This window comes from Copidosoma floridanum, unplaced genomic scaffold (genome assembly GCF_036245765.1).
Source record: "Copidosoma floridanum isolate Cflo_tuat_1 unplaced genomic scaffold, Cflo_Japanese_pri ptg000013l, whole genome shotgun sequence".
In the NCBI taxonomy this organism is placed as follows: Eukaryota; Metazoa; Arthropoda; class Insecta; order Hymenoptera; family Encyrtidae; genus Copidosoma; species Copidosoma floridanum.
Window position 1 is genome coordinate 34,079,957 of NW_028321890.1, and position 16,513 is coordinate 34,096,469.

A 16,513-nucleotide genomic window follows, 5' to 3' on the forward strand; every position below is an offset into this window, starting at 1 on the left:
GCGAGAGAGCGAGGAAAACTAAATTTAGCATAGCATAGCGGGTAAGGCGACTACTTCTTCCCGAGACGTTTAAGTGACGGTAGTTGCGTGATTATAGATCGACCGAACGATTTTTTTTTTTTTTTTTTTTTCGCGAGGAGAAATCCCACCGGTGATTAATGACGATAAAACCTGCACCGGCAAAGACATTATTGATTAATGCTCGTTAATCTTTTACCTTCAAAGTCGTCTCCTATTATCTGCTATAGACGCGTTTTGTTTGATTTTCCTGTTAAGGAAACGCCGATGAAAATTCTAATTTTGCGTAACAAAAGATTGACGCACGCACAAAATAATGTACACTACTCAACACTTACACTGGCAGACGGACAACAGTGAAAAGTCGAAATATACATAAATATACATATACATACCTATGGTCTATGAACACAAATAATGTTAAATACATAATATACGTACATGATATTGAAGGCAGCGGTGATTTTTCATCGTCCACAATATGCGCAGTGTAGAATAATATATGAAATACAATGTTTCGAGGCGAGTCGATCGAACCTATATTATATAGCAGACACGTACATTTACATTCCGACGGACTTGGCCTTTTGCGATGTATTACACATCTCTGTCTGAGTTCATGATTATTGTTGTTGTAATAAATCGCTCAAGGTGTCTTGTTTCGAGCTTTAGCAAAGTGTTGATTCGATCGGTTATTGCAAAATTTCAATGTTTCCTTTTGTGTGTGTGTGTGTGTGTGTGCCTGTACAAGTACCAATACCTTGTGAGCTTTTACTCCAAATAAAGATTTTTGTACCGGTGATGTATTTTTTGCGCTGTAATTGCATTAGTTTATTTATTTTATTATTATTATTATTTTTTATTTTTTTTTTTTTATAAACTAAATGATATTCGAGAAGCTAGACAAGCTCATTAGGTATCAAGTGTTTGCGATATCATCCAAGATTACCCAAATACTTGATTGTCGCAAAGATTATAAATGCACAATTGGTTTCGAATGAAAGACTCTCGAAGAAAAATAATTTCCACTTTAAGAGGAGCAAGACTGCCGACAATGTACAAGCAGTGCCACAAAAGTACAGTGCGTTAACTAACGTTGCCGAAAACCCACTGCGTTATCTAAACAGAAATCAAAGTGTTAAATGATTGATTGTATCGGTGATTTCTATTAAGAAAAAAAAAAAAAAAATTAGACTCGTCCGTGAGAGCTTGCTTGATTATGTTACAGACACAATGCAAATGAGGTGAAAACATGATTAAAAGCTGCGCAAGGCTTGTTAAACAAAATAACAATTATGAAAAAAAGACGACTCTTGCACAAAGCGACATGCGAGTCACGCGCGCAATTTTCGCGTTTAATGGATTATACACATTATAATATACTATGCGACATATATTATATATTATAAATAAAACAAAACAATATTATATATAGAAAGTGAAATATAGATATTACTGTAAGTCATACAAATATATATAAAAATGAATATAAAAATATAAATATATAAATAATTTATGCGAGTATACAAAGAAAAAACACGTAAAGTACGTACGATTGGTGTTAGCCGTTGTCCGATAGGTAAAAAAAAAAAATAAATAAACAAATAAACAAACAAAGTAACACTTACAAGTAAGGTGAAATTATTCGAGCGGCTGACGATGGTCGAGTATTTGAATAAAAAAAAAAAAGAAAACACAAAAAAAACAATGTCCAATACTATGATGCACAATATATTATATTACAAGACATACATAAAACGACTGCGACAAGTTCGAGTCACGATGTAAGAGCGCATGTCGAGTATAGCGTTGATGTTATTATTTAAATTTAAAAAAAATGAATAAAGACGAGTCGTGCAACGCCGAACGAAAAAATTAATCACTGTGTACTTTTATACCTTCCTTACATCCTCGTTAATGAATTTCCCACATTTTACATGAAACCCAAACTTTCGGGCTACACTTCAAGGATCGCCCGTACATTACACACGAGACACGCCCATCGCAGGGAAAACCCTTCGAAATAACACATCACGGCTAACAACGACGCTGGCAATCGATACAGAGGAATCAAGAAAGGAAGGAAAGGGAGGGACCGCTCTCTACGCATCAGCCCGGACTCCTATTTACGCCGAGGGCCGATCTAGATAAGGGGGCGATCGGTACAGATAAGCATCGCATTATTTATCGGGCGATCCACGCGCCCCCGCACAGCTTTGATCGGAGCGAGCCTTTTGCCGACGCTGAGGGTTAAAAAAAAAAAAAAGCGTGTGCTTACATCTGGACCTCGAACCGATTCTTAGTCGTCCTCCTCTTCGCCTCGTGGACTCTTTTGTTGCAGATTTCTTTCTCTTTTAGCCTACGGGTGTATTATCTACGGGGGAAAAAATGCCTAAGCGCCAGCGATACCTACACCCGTGAATCCCACCCCATATCTCTCGATAGTCTCCAAGATACTGGCAAATCTCGTTTCGTTTGGTTTGATGAGGCGTATACGGAGTGCACGCGGGGGATGATACTCGTGTCCAACAGACGTACCATCGAAGTTGAATGGAAAATGATAAGTATACTAAAGGCTTGAAAAGACGAGTTATCAATTCGAAGAGTATATGGCCAAACAAATCGTTGGAGATTTCGTGGTAGAAAAATGGTTAAAAACTCGGAAGAAAGTTGCCCTCTCGTCGAAAAAAGAAGAAAAAAATCCTCTCGTTTTTAACTTGAAGGAGGGAGGGAGGAATCGTATCATCTTCTTTTTCGAGACAACGGCAGCCAAGCGGAATAAGAGCAGTCGACGCGTGCTCATCGGCCTGTTATAATTTCGGCTCTATTAGGGCCCGCGCAACACAGGCCCTCGCGCACGAGTTCCGATAGACCAAACGCCAGGGGATTTTCGGCCGGATCGTAAAGTTAAGCCCTCCAGGCTCTTTCGTCTCGGCTTTCCCCCCCCCTCCCCCCTCTATATTTATATACATACGTGTGCTATTGTGTTTTTTGCAGATTGTACAGTATATACACGTATAGGTGCGTGGTGTCTGGTCCAATCTTCCGTCAATAACCCGTCACGTCTATACTTGCGATGATCTCTCTTATTTTCCCCTCTTTCGTCGATTGCCTTTTAAATCTTTCTCACTGTAGAAACAGAGAATTGAGAAAACAAAACCATCCTGTATCATCATATTTGATTGATTAGCAAAGGAAATGAGGATCGAGGATGAAACGAAGGTAAATTCGGTTGGACAAAAGCTGCCTATACCTGTAATTTAAAGGCCGTTCGATCCTCGTTACCCAACTCGTCCAAACGATCCGTAAAGCGAATAAGATAGACGAAGCATCGGTATGGCAATTAAGAAAAGGTATACGTACCCACCGTCGAACAAGAAAAAACGAAACTATCGAGTACAGTTCGGTTGCCCATGTAAAAAAGTACAAAGAGAGAGACGAGCTGTGTACTGTGTATAAGGAAAAAAAAGAGCACATCACGGGAGCTACATCCACGAGCCTCTTGACGGTCCCTCGCTCGTGATGCCCCCCGTACCCGTCACGTCAAGTATACAAGAGCGCTCCTTGACACCGACGGGACTACGCTACCTCGGACAATGGAGCGCGGGCCATCTCGCAGCACAACGCCCCGCCGATCTCCAAACAGTATAGGTATTACATCTCACGGATGCGCTTTTTTTTCCACGTTAACGTACTTCCATACATATAAAGTTTAACGGAGCAGGCACGAGGAGAATAATAGAAAGAGACCTGCCGCGCGAAGAAAAGCGCAAAAAAAAAAAAAAAGGAGCACCGGTGGCTGCAAGTATACATGGATGTACATTGGTATACATATTGGGCGCGCGCACACTTGACCTGGTAATTAGGCGTGTATGGGGTGTCGCTCGGCAGGAGCTTAATGCAGCCACAAAAGCAGCCATTGCCCCCTGCTCGACTGTTTATTGTCGCAAGTATACTTACACGTAGTGTATAGCGTATGTATACAAGGCAACAGTCGGAGTCAGTCCCCTTTTGTTGCAATGGGCGAGAAAACGAGAGGGATGGGGGGGGAGGGGGCGTGTTTGGGTTAGACATACTCGTAAGGGTCCATGTAAGTCGATGATATTTGTCGGAATGTCCATTGAATCGCGTGAGTGTATATACTATACGTGGCAAAACAAGACGCGTTGCAAAATATAATCAGCTCCCTTCGCAGCATGGAGCCGCTCGGCTTATCGAATAATACTGTTTGGGCTCTCCCGCTCTCGGCCGAGAGATAAGAAATTCCTGGCACGTACTGTACGCCACGCGCTGTATTTTTCCAGGAAGCAAAGGGACACATTTTTTTAACTGCGAGCGCCCCAACGAGAGATTGAGAGAGAAAGAAAAAATAAAACAAAGGTGCCCTCATAGGTGAGCTGCATAATTATGCCGTGTGGGATGCCGTACGTATACATATATGTATAAAAGGGTCCATCTCGGAACTGCGAGGGGCTTTCCTGGGAGGCGGACGCAAACAGGGAGGAGGGGGGGGTCGCGCGGAATTTAAATTTCGCAAATTAGTCCGTCCATTACACCCTCCGGGGCAATCGCGCGCTCTGATCTGCCATGCCGAGTCTCGTGCTACGCGAGGATTAACGTAGGTGGTATAGGTACAAGGTGTATACATATACACATTTATATATAAGACACAGCGCGGTGATTTTATGTGCGTCCCGCGTATACGGTCGCTTATCTCGGAAGCCATCATCTGCGGGGACCAACGTCGTCTTTTCCAGCCTATCATATCTCGTTCTATAGACTAGAAAAATATAGAGACGAAGCCTTTGCTAGGTTGCTTTGCTCTGTTGCTGAAAATTTACACTATCTCATATAATTTGTATAGAGTACAAAATTCGTGAGGGTGACGTTCGCAGCGGTCGATCGAAACGTCCGCGGATGCATACTATATATTTATTGTTTTTATCTCATATGACGCGCACTCGAATTCTAAGAACACCTATATGTACTGTAACTCTGATAAGTTTGAGCAAAGAGTAAAATGTAACTGCACATAACGCGGTAAAGAAGGTTTTTTTTTTGTTTTTTTTTTTTTTTCTATAATCGTAAATCTAGCAGGACCGAAGTGATTTTTGCGGTACAATTGAATACACGCAGATGGGCTCATCGTGCGATTATTATGCTTCTTCTCTATCGTCCCGAGGGAACGTTGATCGCGTTCAATAACGGAACAAAAGGTACATGTATACGTATATAGCAAAGGCAAATTATTGTTTAGCATGGTGAGTCTTACGTGTCCCTCTTACATGATCCCGAAAGCCAGAAGGAGCAAATCGAGGGGGAGGGAAGAAAACGAGGAGTAGCAAAGAAGAAAGAAAAAAAAGAGGGAGAGAGTGACTGATCGCGCTTAGTCCGAATAAATTGCGTGGCAGTCTATGCGGCTGCATAAATTAATTTCACCCGTCCGGCCCATAAATATCCCTCGCGCGTATATACCCCACGCGGCCGCACCGCTCGAAAATCAATCCCCCCGCGCACACGGCAGCCACCGCACAACAACGAGCGCCCTTTCGACCATACCCCCCATCCCCTTTGCTTGTAAAACGACCGCGGCTTGATGAATTCCCGTTGATAGGCCCTCTCTCTACCGTTCCGAGCGCGGCCGATCGACGAGAAACTCCCCCGGGGGTGGGTTTTCTTTTTTTTTTCTTTTTAATCGCCGGATTTGGCGAGTATTTTGGTGGGGATGTGTGGATCTCAATCAGGAAAGATTGTATAACAAATGAAGAAGAAAAACAAAGTTTACTCAGCAAAAAAAATGTTTGATGGACGGACGCGATGTTTTTCTTTTCCTCTCGGGCGCCACGCTCTTCTCGGTTACGCGCATCATCATCCGTATTATACAGCCGCCACAATATATATATTATACGCTCCTTATCGCGGCCAAGTATACCTTAATTTTTTTTTTGTTTCCGCGAACTCATTTCTATCGCGCCATCCGCTGGACACGGGCATTTGTAAATATTATTGCGTTCCTCCTCGGTCGCGTTACTCATCAAGCCGCCTCGACCCTTTAGCCGGCTGATCAACGTGGCGTTGCGTTTCGTTCGAAAGAGATAAGAACACGATTTGATGGAAAAAAACATTCCTCCCAGAAAAGCTCCAACGTGAAACAACACCATTAATATATAGTATTAACGGAGCGCGTGTCCTTTCCGAAGCGGCAAAAACAGCTAATGCCTATATTGTATAGGTAGGTTGAACGTAGGTATAGGTACTTACGCGCAGAGGTAAAACTGAAAATAAATATACATAAAGAGAGCGCATCAGCAGACCGAAGAAGAGAGAGGGGCGGATGTAATATACGTACATGATGATGTGCCAGGGTTGCACGCGTATGTATACCTTTCTATATATATACATAGCCGGGTAATGCGCGTAGGGAGGCTCCCGGGGGGTTCCCTCGTCCTCGTGTGTTATATATATATATACGGTAATCCGACACCAACAACGCCTCACCCTACTCTCTCTCTCTCTATCTCTACCGACCCACCGCCTTTCTCTCTCTCTTGTTCTACTTTTTTCTCTCTCTCTCTTCTTTCCTTCCCTGTTCCGTGTGTGCGTATATTTCATTCTCTCTCGCCCTCGAAAACCAGCAGCCAAATCATAACCGCATTGTACGCGCGAGGCGCGACAATGCAAACTTCAAATTCGGAGCCTGGGTGTCGGTGCTGTACTTTGGAACAGTTGTCGGGAATAAGCCCCCTTGTTAACAGCCGCGGACGCGCTACTTACAACCTCCTCCCCCACCCCCAGCCCCCAAGGGGTATATACAACCGAATTAGATAATATCTGTGAAGGTATATAATATATACCTATACCGATGAAATTGGCTGATTAGTCACGTGGTATGCGAATCTTTTCTAAAACGACTCGATCCTTCGCATCGATGAAAAATCGTGCAGTATCAGTATATATTATGTAATGTAGTGTTGCACCAACCCTCATCTTATGGTCGTTGCAGCATATACACATAAAAAACCGCGTACGCACACACATATATATATATATATATATATATATATACTTGCCGGCGTCGTTCCGCGAAGTCGCGAATTATGAATACGATTATCTTCAGCACGCCAGGGTGGTGGTGGTGGTGGTGGTCGAGGAGGAGGAGGCCTTGACGGGCGGCGCGCGCGCGCACGCGAGCGCTATATCCCGGTGGTGTCACCTTACACTCCCTTCCGACTCGAATCCATCTCTCCCGCGCTCTTCTCCACGGCGGCTGTGTCTCTCCCTCTGCTCCTTACACTCGCTCTAGGTATATTATGCGTCCCTTGTCTCGGCAGTTTGTACAACTATCTGTTTCTTTCTTTCTTTCCTTTTTTTTTTTTTTTTCCTTTTTTCTTTCTTCTTCACTCGCTGATTTCTCGCTAGTTTTCGGACGCATGGTTTATCAAAGAAAAAGTCTTGCGGAGCCATCGGGTCCGTATCAGTCGTCAAAAAAGGAGATGGGCAAGGGAAAACGACAAAACTGACGTGTTACATCGGCGAACGAGAAGATTATATATATATAGGTATCTGATGATGAAAAAAAATAAATAAGCTGGAGGAATACAAAGGAAAGTACAGAGAGGGAGGGAGATGAAAAAAAAAAAAAAAAAAAAAAAAAAAGAAAAGTTGGCCGAGGCAAGAGTTGAAGAAGCGCAGACAGGGGGAGGAGGATGAGGATGGGGAAGTGTATGCGTGTGTATACAAAAAGGTAAAAAGCACGTGCGTAAATGTATACACATACACGTTGTTCATTTTATTTTTCTCCTCCTCCCGCCTCCTCTCTTTCTCTTGCACGCGCGCGTTATATAGTTTCTTATTCCTCGTAACTGAATCCCACGAATAATTGGACCTCCCCTGCTAGCTTTCCCCCCCCCCAACCCCTGCTCCGTCCTCGCTCGTTTCCTTGTGTATATTACTCCTCCCGCGATGATCTTGCCGTGTTTGATAATGCGGCTTTTCCTAGCGTATCGCGGCCGTTGCTCAACTCAACCCCTCCCTCGTTTCTTTTTCTTCTCCTCGCTGGTGAATAAAATAACGCGAAAGCCGTGTCTTTCTACCATTTTCTTTCTTTTTTTTTTTTTTTTTTTTTTTCTTTCATCTGCCAACTGGAATACGTACACGGTATCTCTGCTCTCTCGTTAGAGCCGTCCTCTCTCGCTCTTTGGTACAATTTAATAATGATGAGTCTCGTCTCAGGTGAAAACCACGCTCTTCCAGTGGTTTTTCCCTTGTGTATTAATTTCGCGCGAATTTTTCTTGCTGAAGTCACTCCCTCTCCCCCCTTTAATTTTTTGATTCGTAGGGTAAAAATCTTTGTTTTGGACAAAAAAAAGATAGTAGAGGCAGTTACAACTGACAAAAGTTCAATAAGAAAAAAGAAAAAAAGGAATCCAAATACTCACGGAGCCATAATATGTAAGCTTTCATCCCTTAATTGCATTCATACACGTGGAACATAAAAAAAAAAAAAATCTGATTTACTGTCACACGTACGCGAAACGTATTCGCGTGCTGATGCACCACATCTCTTTCTCTCCCTCTTCCATATATAGCTGTATACAAACAGGACGTGTACGCACGTACCTATATAACACATGTACCGATGTACGCGCGCGATAATAAATTTACTGGGTAACTAGAACTGCCGTGCAGAGAGTTGGCTCGCGCGTGTGTGAGTACGTGCGCCTGTGTGTGTATAATAATACGGGCCCTCAGGGGGGATATATGTATATAAAGGTATATATAGTTTCATATATTATATACATGTTATAAGCAAGTCCACGAGGATAGGGATCGAGAGGCGCTAAGTAACTACCGGTCGATCGCATGGGCCGATAACGCGTATATTCGATCGTTATGTGCGAGCGAGAATTACTGTACTCGTTTCCTCTGCTCCCTTTCCTTCGATGCACGGACATGCTTCGATCGAAGATGCTTCCGAGCCGGCGGCCCTTTCAATTAAACGCAACTCGCGTGTCTCTGATGGAACGCGATTGAAAGTGCGTCGACGGGATTCTGAAAAACGATGCCCTGGTAAGCAGCTTGCTATGATTACACGCGCGCAGGTATATATATATATATACATATTTCATGCAAGTCCCGCGGATGGCATTCGATGATCAGCAAACACGCTGGATTTCCACTGATGCCAACAAACATTTCAATTGCCTCTCTTTTTCTCTCTCTGCTATGAATATAGACACACCCGTACGTATTGAGGTGCGAAAAGTAATATATTTCTTCGGCTCCGAGTTCCACTCGAAATCAACGCTGTTGGCCACCGCAACCCTGTCCCACCACATGCACTCTCGGTATTAGGGGCCAATATAGCTACTTAGGTGGCCTTATCTCACCCCTCCCATTTTTTTTTTTTTTTTTCTCAAGCGTCAAAAGCTAAAAGCAACCGTGTATATATGCGTGTTATGACGTTTATGAATTGAATTCTTCCACCCTCGCCACGCCGACGGGCCAATTCGAGATGATCGCACCATACGCTCGATTATACCGGGAGAGGGGGAGATGCTATCGCCGATGGTCCTCGGGGAGCCCTCGAGAGAAAGAAAGGGGGGGACCCCGAGTGCACTTAGCGCCCACCCACGCCCCCTCTACCAGTGGCTTGGGGGTTACTCGGATGCACGTCGGGATCGTGTATTTAAAGAGCGTTGGAATCGTCGGAAGCTGTTAGGGGCGCTTCGTTAGATGGATGGGATATGTATGTATATATATCTTTTTTCGATCGCGCCATTGTTGGCTACGGCCTATATGCTGTTTGGGACAAAGATTTTTTTTTTTTTTTTGGGCTATATTATGTGCTCGCTTCTTTGGGATGTACTTGGAAAATTACTTTTTGCAGTACAGCACGGGTTTATAGATTTTAGGAGATCGAGTGATTAAATATATATTCCCCATGCATATGGTGTATAAAAACTCCACGAAAGGGTGTTCTCATGTGGTGCTCATCGAAAATTTTTCCCATTCGGTCCTCTCTCTCTCTCTTATTCCCAAACTCGATGAAAAATCGCGCACGTTGATGGTACCGTCGACTCACTGACATAAAAAAAAAAAAAAAAAGTGCGCAGCGTCCTGAAAAATGTCTCGACTCGCCCCTCTCGAGCGCCGTGTCAAACACGCCCCAACGAAACACCGCGCATCTGCATTCCTATTGTATGACAATAACATGTGTGTGTGTGCCTATACGCGTACGAGGTACCGAGGGATGGGGTTCGCGACATATGTATATGGCGGGACCCTCGAAAGAGGAACAAAAAATTAGCACCCCACGGCCATCCCTCTGTCTCTCTGCTCCCCTTTCGTGCGGTGCTCTCCCTTTGTTACCATTGGCCGAAGTATACTCCAATGGGAACGACACTCGGCGACCCCACACACGCTTTGCGTATAAGTACGGAGGGAGGGGGTTGTTTGAACTATATCTTAGATGGGGTTAGCAGTGCGGTGACGCGCACGTTATGTCGTTAGGCTGAATTAACCACGCGTTTCCGACGCGAAATCAGAAACGACGGATACTTTACTGACAATATTTTTTTTTTTTTTTTTTTTTTTTCCTCTCACAGCACATTTGGCTAGCTGACTTGGTTTTACACACATACATAACATTTATCATTTCAACTCCATTGCCATTGTATTTGATTGAAAAATAAAATACGTTTGTAAAACTTTTCCCACCTCTTTTTGAAAAATCGTTGGGGCAGATACATGTATATTATCTAAATGTATATAAGTGCATTGCGATCAGCTGAACACGAGCAATCCCCACTACATGTATAATACCAATGAAGGTGATGAAGCTTATCTAAAGTCATTAGCACAAACATAATGTATACACATACTATGTCTCGTTGTCAGTTAGCATAATATTTCTTGAAAAAACAATTAGTATTGTTTCATATCTGTGAGTTATCCTCGCGATTTGTTCAACAGGACCAAGTACAACTTGATTAAGTTTTTTTTCTTTTTTCTTTTCACTGCGTAAATGCAAAGTATACTGTTCTGAAATTTCAGGTATAAAAAAAGAAATCATGTAGAATTTTTAAACATTAAAATGTGTAAAAACAACGTTAAAGAAGGAATTGGATGAATTTTTTATATAGTACAATCGAATCATCGAAGGTACAAAAATTATACGCATAACAGGGTGTCTTATCTGTATGAAAAGTAAAAAAAAAAATGTATAACATGCAATTCATGTATCATTTGCAACATAAAAAGAGGATTGAATCAATATCATGTCTCTAAAATCTTTGTGAATATAAGTATAGTGACAATGGGAAGGGTAGAGAGATAATTGAAAAAACAATACTATTTATAGCTGTGTGGATGTCGAAACTTTCCAATATATATGTATTTTCCACAGTGTACATTTACAGCAGATAAGTAACACAAGATTTTATTTTTATTTCAACCGAATGTGTCGACAACTGATGATATCCCTACCGTGGAGTGGATGCTGTACCTCCAGAAGTCGAATTACCGTTGGTTGAAGTGTGAGCTTCGGAAGAGTGGCTCCTTGTACGTTCGTTACGACCTGGTGACGGCTGGGTACGACCATACGATGCGTCGTTGCTTACGTTATAACGTCTTTCTAAAACGAGGATGTTCCTTCCATTGACCGTACGTGGGGTGATAGTACAATAATGCGGTCGTTGTCCCGTCATAGTTGAGCCGTATATTTACAGTTGCTTTCAACTTGCACTTGAACAAGTTATATATCTCCCTATATTACATAGTTGTATTGACGAAAGTGAGTCTCATCCCCCCCGCTCCCCCACAGCTCCCCCTCGATTTACGTAGTTATTTGCTTGTTTTAACGTCATTTTTAATCAAATTATATTTGAGTGAGCTCCCCCCCGCTCCCCCTCCCAGTTGGGAACTGATAGCGAAACATCGGGTGAACCAACCTACCTTATCTTGCCTTATCTTGTTAAACTTTCAACTTGGTATTGTAAGAGGTAATTTCACTTCAATCGTGTTGTAATGCAATATATGCAATATAATACACATGTATACCCTACGCGTATTTTTTTTTTTTTTTATACTTTTTGTTTCACGATTCAACCATTCGGATATAAAAAAAAAAAAAAACATACGTAGAAGTAGGTTGTACTCAATTACATTCATAAACTTTTTTTGATCACTGTGTCAAAGCCAGCATGTAACATCAACAAAAACAACTTTTTTTTGAAATATATATAAATTTCACATATTTTCTGCGTAGAGGAACAAAAAGTATTTTTCGCGCCACACATTTACATCCAAAACAGAGTACCTAAGCCATCAAGGTGTGTCTGATCTTTTTTTCTCCTTCGTGGATCTCCAGAGTTTTATGCGAGATTTATCATGGCGCAAATCGGCAAGTTTAATTAATTGAAACGTCATTCGGAATAACGAGATAGAGATCCCCTTGGTTTTATTCATACGATATAGGCAAAAGTTGCCAAAAAATGCCTACATAATATATTGGCATCCACCCAAGTCTTTTATCAGCTTTTATTTTTTTAATTAGTAAAAAAAAAAATAGTGTGACGGAAACAATTTTAAAGGTGTTCAGATTATTATCACTGAACGTGAAGACGCTTGCTTAATTTCAGTTTTTTTTTAATCTTTACAAATGACTTGGTGGTTGCGTCAATTTGCATGCCAATTACAGCCAACTCCGTGTATATCGAGCGCGCAAGTCGACATTATATTAATTGCGCAATGCACTCGCGTTAATGTGTCGCTGTTATTCTTTGGGGACTCCATCAAAATAGGGGTTGCTCAAACAGCATCTTGTGAGTAAGTATTTATAGAATTTGCATCATCGATTTCAAACGTGTGAAATGAAACTTCCAAGAGTAAAAAAGTCAGCAATGGAAAAGACTGTACAATCATATATATTACAAGCATGACCGCAAATATGGGCAAGACAGACAGCGTGGACGAGTAAGTGGAAAAGAGCAGAGAATAACAAACGTATGGACGCAGCTTTGGATAATTCTCACGGTGGAGGGAGAGAGGGAGATAAAAAAAAAAAACCTTGCCAATTGGAGTCAACTCATCTAAATAGTTCACTGGGCTGATGTCGCTCGTGGCAGCTTCGGTCTCTCTCTCTCTCTCTTTCGCGCACACACACCCACCATCCGTATTTGCTATTCCGCTGATATTCCATTGGTGTGTGTATGTGTGCATGGATTATGTAAGCGGCTCTACACATAGGATGCGCTTTGCTAAATTTGTGAACGTGTGCCGTACACAAACGCGTGGCTTTTTTCATCGTCGCCGAGTTACTTGACTGAAATATCGTGCTTTTCGTTTTTTTTTTTTTTTTTTTTTTTCTTTCGCTCCATAAGCCTTCTAGACTATAGGGTATAGACAAACTACTCGTTTTTTTTTTTTTTTTTTTTTTAATTTTTTAATACCCAAGTAAGTACAACGAGTGAAAAATAAACAACACGACCAAAGCTGTACCGATCGAAAAGAATTGAAACTCAAGCTCAGAAACCCTTGGCTCCCTCGGCACTTTAACGAGACTGGAAAAGTAAAACCGATTCCTCCTCCTCCGATAAATGATCGGTATACAATGTGCGAGCACCTCAAAGACACGGGATCGACCATAAAAAGTCTCTTTCTTTCCCTCTCGAAGCCAAGCCGTTGCTTTTGCAGTGAGCATCGGTATTAGCCATCATCATCAGCAACACCAAGCGTCGTCGTATATACATGTTATAGGCGCATGCATTAATGCATGCACTTTACGCAGGCAGCAGAGTGTCGCCGTCGTGCACACACACACAGACAGACAGACGCGGTGCGAAGCTTCGCGCGGTCGTCAATTACGATTAATTAGAGCGGAGACTGACAGCGGACGCGCAACTACCATCGCCACATGCATAACTATACGTAAGCGTGTAAAGGAGGAGGAGGAGGAGGAGGTCCCCGTCTGTCGTGGACGCTTTCAAATGCGCCGTTTAAGCTCTCTCTCCTGCATGTCTTTTTCCTTCTCTCCTCATGCCACTGTTGCTGCCACGACGATTTTTTTTTTTTTTTTTTTTTTATTTGCAACCCCAAGTTATATCCAGCGCAGTTACTTCACTTCCTATACGCTCTTTGGCGCAACATGTAAATAGGTACATGCTCGTGTCTACATCCTGACATATGTATGGCCGCGCGTTTTATGTACAATGGGTCTTGATTCGAAAAATCGAGTCCATCGGGCATCTTAACTATACGGCGATAAACAGCCGCACAGTAATAACATAGAACTCGCGCCCCGAGGATCTTTATGGTGCAGCCGATACTCGTACCTTTTTTTTTTTATTCCATGTGCATAATACACCTCGTTTTGGGTACAAAACCAACTTGCGGTTCGTCATTTAAAATCCAAGCTTTTGTAAGCGACTCGTGTGGGGAGAGGGGGTGGCTTCGTCGCGGGAGCCGCGTTTGGCAATTATCGCACGTGGGCGCTAACAAGGATAGACGCGTCTACAGTTCCTCTTGCACACGAGCAACAAAAAAAAAATATATACATGTATATATGTATAAACGAAGACAGGGAAACACAGAGAGAGCTAATGGCCTCTTCCCCCTCGAGACACGTCCCGAATACGCGGCGAATTAGAATAATTCGTTCCGTCTGGCTGGGCGTCGCTTCCAATTGTTACGCGTACCTATATATACATTATGTACGTGGGTGCGTACCCCATCACCAAAAGCTATATATACGTACGAATGTTGTACAAGCAGCCCCCTAACGGGAGGCAGGACGTGGTATATTTATGAGAATGTGTATACAAGTTACATTGTACCTACAACATGAATATAAACACATAGAGATTCGGGTGTCTCGTGTATATATTGTAGGTGTGTTTAAGTATATAAGTACTGCATGTAACATATTGTAACGTAACGATTGTGAACATCTAGACTATGGGCTTTTTGTATTTTATGGGCAATACATATACTAAACTCACACGCGTGTGTCTGTGCCCACAATGTGTGTGAGCGAGTGCACGGTGCATTAGTGTGTCTGATCGTCCGATGATGCTTTTTATTACGCGCATCACGACGTTCTGCCTAATTAGACGAGCGTTTTGTTTTTCCCCTCTCTCTCTCTCTTTCTTGACTCTTTTTTTTTTTTTTTTTTTTTTTTTTCTGTATGCATAGTGGGGGAGACTGGGACAGTTGGCGATGGTACTGTACGTATTTTTTAGTCCGCGGTAACTACTCATGAGTATGGGAAATAAAATTTAATTACTATATACTATTTGATTTTTTTTTAAGGAATCAATTGGCACTTGATGGTTCAGGGGAAGAAAACATTTTTTTTTTTTTTTTTTTAATGGACGAAAAAAAATTGGTGAGCTTTTTTTCATTTCTCCGTTTTTTTATTGGCACGGGCGAAATGATATAAATGTACATTGTACAAACAAATGTGCTCTGGTTTGCTCGATCGGATGGATTTATCGATGATTTAAAAAAGCACGAGAAACACACGGGCTCTCTAAAATCGTGAATTATCGCATTTATCGTGAAAGGAGTACTAATTTATGTGCACCCAAACGCACATCTGCCACATGATTATATATTATACACTTATCCTCCAAATGAAGGTACGCGTGGACAAAATGATGTTTGGTCCACATCTGTCTAATGCACGAGTTATGTTTTTTTACCACACTCAAGTACACGTATACATACAGGTACAAAGACACTGTATATTATAGAGTCTCTGAAAGTTGATCGAGTTCTATATTGCTGCGTCAATCCTTTGAAAACTGCTGTCAAATATGCATAGTACATACCCGTGAGGAAACAGTATGCGAGAGCCCATTAATTAATTAAGACGAATGGACCTCGATCGATTTTCCTCGTCAAACATATTAAAAAAAAAAAAAAAAAAAAAAAAAAAGTATGGATGAATGATCGACAGGCACTACTCGTTTCAAAACCTCAGGCGTCGAGTAGTCATCCCACAAGCTCATTTGGCAGCAGTAGCTCACGAAAGGTGCTACTCGTCGGCTGATCGATCACTAGCTCGAGCTCTTTGAAATGTCCCTCGATTTCTTTCGTAGACCAACGATATACGGATTTCTTTTCTAACGATAACACCTGACGTCTCTACCTACAGCCGCGCGACTCTGTATACCTACAGCCTCCTCCTAATCCTCGTGACTTTTGAGGACACGGTACCTAATTATTCACATAAAAGAGCCGGCGCCACGTCTTCATCTTTTACCATTCGTTAATTCAATAAAAATATAGATGCAGGACCCTACGCGCGTTACCGATCACGATTTATGTATACCTGTATGCCTATTGTAATGAGCCATACTGAGCGTTAATAGGTATATACATATTTTTATATGCATCCTTAAGGCTGTGTATGTCGGATCGATCGATCGGAGGAGCTGATCGGATCAGCTAGACGGGACTCTCACGCGTAAGTATATAACCTCCTTTTGGGTGT